Here is a 4,388-nt window from a genome sequence, read left to right as displayed (position 1 = left end):
TCCTCTTCCTCTTCCTTCACCTCTTCCTCCACTCCTTACTGCTCTTGCTCCTCCTCTTCCTCATCCTCCTCCTTCACCTCTTCCTCCACTCCTTACTGCTCTTGCTCATCCTCTTCCTCCTCCTCCTCCTCTCTGGTGTCCTCGACCTTTTCAATCACATATCTCTGGATCCATTGTTCCAAAACTTAATGAACTGACTTGGGCTCTTTTATCTATCTATTGAAGGTTCTGATTGGTGATCAATTTTGACTCTTAGTGTTTCCACGTGGGTAACTGTGTGCTAATTGAGCTCAAGCTATGCTGACTTGAGTGAACAATATTGAATGCTAGTGCTTTCTAAATGACAACATGGTCTAGGCAATGAGAAATGAAGGGATTTGTGTGTAGAGTTTTGCAGTGACAGTTCAACAAACCTGATTCATGTGTCAAAAAGGGGAATAGTGTTTATAGTTTAGGGAAATGGGTGTGCTTTTTGATAAATGGTGTTATGGTTCTGAAATTTTAGTTCAAAAGCCTGGTGATAGTGTTTAAGCAATCGAGAAAAACTGTAAAAGGCTGGCCTTTCCTGGACACTATTTAGGCTATTTATATCAACTATTGATGTCATCTTGAAAAATAACAAAAAACACGTTAAACTGTTGCTAAATATGTTAGGTATCTAGTCTATAGAAAAGGTAAAAGTATTAATTGCAGATTAATACAATAACTGCAGGGGTGTTTCTAGCCATTTATCAGTAGTCACTCTCATAAAAAGTATCCTCATATTTTGATGCTCTTTGTTGATACTGTTATGAATATCTGGATATAAATGGTCTTCACCTGCAGAAGTGGATCGTTTACAATGTGCACGCTTCAAGAGCTGCTTCGCTGACAAATGTATATTTGTCATATAAATATTTGTCACATAAAATATTTGTATCAATAGCCAAAAATTCATTGTATGGGTTAAAATGACAGATTTTATAGCAGGATATTAAGTGAAGATCATATTCCATGAAGATAGGCCTATTTAGTAAATTTCCTACCGTAAATATATCAATACTTAATTTTTGATTAATATACATTGCTAAGAACTTCATTAGGACAAATTTAAAGGCGATTTTCTAAATATTTAGATTTTTTTGCACTCTCAGTTTCCAGATTTTCAAATAGTTGTATCTCAGCCAAATATTGTCCTATATCCTAACAAACCATACCTCATTGGGAAGCTTATTTATTCATCTTTGTTGATGTAGTTGGTGTATAAATCTCAATTTCAGAAAATTGACCCTTATGACTGGTTTTGTGGTCCAGGGTCACAAATGAAAAGACATTTACAAAAGACATTTACTAGTTTTGTTTCCCACAGTTTTGTGTTTTATAAAATACCCCGTTACAATTTCGGTGTGACAACTGTCAGAATTAATGAAAATTAATCTTGAACAAATATAGACCTTTTTGCAAAAATCTAAATTGTGAAAAGGGTGATTTATTCGCGTCACTGACATCACTAGTTCTGATTCTAAACACTTGATAGAAAACATACGGCATGATTACTGGAATTTAAAGGTAAATTATTTTCAGGTAGGTATACTGTATGCATGATAATCTCCGTCTTCAGGCAGGCATTTATCAGTAATATATTACTGGGCACTGAGGCTTGAGCCTTAATAAAAAATGTATTATTTGTCAAAAAGACCAGTTGACTGCTTGTGGCAGCAGAATGTTGAGATCGAGCAATCATAATCAAGTATTCAAGACATCTGTGTAATAATAACAGTAATCGCTCTCTGTATTTTTGGTCAAGTTTTGATCTGTGGGAACTGGCCTCAATACATGACTGTTATCATTAGTATCATGCAGTGAACTCCCTTTTTAAACAGCAAACAGATTATTTCGATTTCAATTTCAGTGTGACACAGATAATGATCATCAAAATATGTGACTGTCTGAACATGTAGCTCTTGCTGGTCTTTAGATTCTCCCTTATATCTACTGTCATCTAAAGGCCCTCTGAGATCCATAACACACACCATGTGCCTTCAGCTCGCTCATAGTGAGAGTGATGCCTTCCACATTTCTGAAGCACTATCGCCTTCCTTTGCCTTGCATCCCACATCACCACTGGTTCATATTAGACTCTTGCAGTGGGAGGTCATGATTTGTGTGCAGAACATTCAGTCTATCATGTGAGCTTCTGCGTGTGCAATATGTGTTGATATGGTACAAAAGATCTGATATTGCACAAAAGCTGCTGCTCTGTTGCACAATCATAAATCATAAGACAATTCACATGTGGCACAAGACTAAAGCTGCATCGGCAAACATACTAGCAAACCATGTATTATCCTCCTATTTACCAGTAATTGTAAACAAAAACAGATATTGCATGTGATTTTGTAAGGATTGCAAATATGTATGAACACACTGTATCTCCAGGCTGATATATTTTGCAGTGTCTGCATACAGTCATAAAATAAATCCTATAAAACAAACTGCACAGTGCTGATGCGTCTGCTAAATGACTAAATGATGCATCATTGTGCTGGAGCATGACAAACTGCTCTCCAATCACTCTGCAGATTCCACCCCTACGTGAAGTAGTTTGTAATGGATTACATCATCAAAACATCTGTTGACCCATGCGTGCTTCATAATGCACATATCACTTCAGGCATTTCAGTGTGACAACGCCTGTTTTTATTGCCCGTGAGATTCCCATCCATTTCAATCAATGTACCCTTTTTTCCTTTCATCTGTCCACTGATTTCATGTGTTTTCATTTATATGGCATGAAATTTATTGTATAGTAAATGAAATGTGACGTGGGAAGCTTGAATTTGTGTGCACGACAGAAAACTGAGGCGCCTACATTTGGTACTTGTGCTGTAAATACCCAATGGCTACAGGACAGAGTGTTTTTGGCATGTACCAATGGATCTCCTTTGATCTTTTGCACTGCAAAGCCAGTCTAAAAACAGGCTGTTTTTGCAGAGCCAGTCAGAAAAAAAACAGACCCTGCTAAGCCAAGAAATATAATCTCAAATTGGTTGGTCATGTATTGCAATCAATCTAATTACAGTATATAAACATTTTTGTAAGCATGATAATGTAAAGTATATAAACATCTTTGCTCATTGGATGTTTCTGTCAAACAGATATTTTGGTGACATTTTGAATCAATCACCTGAACCATAAATGCCACGTGATTACTCTGACATCATGACAATTCTGATTGGTTGATGGCACCTCAAGAATACACACAGTCCTAAACCCAGTGTTGCCAACGCCATGATTTTATACTGTTTTATACTGTTGCCGCACATTGGTTTTTAATCTGCAGGTTAAAGTGAAACAGCTTGCCACCCAGAACATGATTTCGACCAAGGTAGAACCCCTCAGAAGGAGGTTGTGACCCCCAGAACACAGTCTTTGGGCAATTTTGATATTTTGGAATGTGATTGGGCTAGTTTTGAGTAGCAATTGGGCTGGTTTTGTTACACAGACTTGGCAACCCTGCCTAAACCCTTTACCCTCCTAAACTGTGACATGAAGAGCAGTAGAAAGGGGAAAATATATAATTTCCCCCAAAATAATCTATCGTGAAACATATATTATAATAAAACAAAGCATACTTTTCAATGTCTGTCTTTGGAGAAAGATATGTGTCTGCAGACTGGCCATGTCAACCAGCCAAACCCTGAATCAGTTGCCTGTTCCCAAACTGTAGTACAGTGTTTTTTTTATCACCTCTGACGTAGCTTGCGTACGTCAAAAGTGTTGACATCACACTATTCCCTCTGAGGAGCCAGACACGGGATGATTTCAATAAACTTTCCCAACACTGGTTTACACAAGCGCATCGACACTTTGTGGTTAGATGACTTGTTTAAATATTAGTTGGAATATTTAACTTGCTGACATACTTGGGAAATTTGAAATTCTATTGAAATGGACTGCATCTGAGAGCTTTCTGGGTCTACTTGGAGACTTAGGTGTAACAACGGATGACTTAAAAGGGTCATAGGATGCTACATGCACTTTTACAAGTTGTTTGAACTGAAATGTGTGTTGGCAGAGTGTGTACACACAACCACCCTATAATGATAAAAATCCACCCAGTTTTTTTTTTTTTAATCTACTAAAATCTTTACCCCTTTCTCAAATCGAGCCGATCTCAGATGTCTGTCTATGTGAAGTCACAAAAACAGGCCCCTCCCACGATAGTTTAATTGACAGTAGCGTTTCAGCACAGACTGGACTACCTTAGGCCCGCCCTGAGTCAGCTGTCATCAGTCCGCCGCTGTTTCACCGCTGGAGCAGTTGTAGACAAGAATGACTCCTAAGTGATTGAGGTGTTCTGTTGTTGGATGTAATAATGAACGTAGCAGTCGTCATTTACTCCCGAC

The sequence above is a fragment of the Sinocyclocheilus grahami genome, unplaced genomic scaffold (assembly GCF_001515645.1).
Source record: "Sinocyclocheilus grahami isolate Dianchi unplaced genomic scaffold, SAMN03320097.WGS_v1.1 scaffold534.1, whole genome shotgun sequence".
NCBI classification, from domain to species: Eukaryota; Metazoa; Chordata; class Actinopteri; order Cypriniformes; family Cyprinidae; genus Sinocyclocheilus; species Sinocyclocheilus grahami.
The sequence above is the reverse complement of the archived record's forward strand: the minus strand, read 5'-3'. Positions refer to the sequence as shown.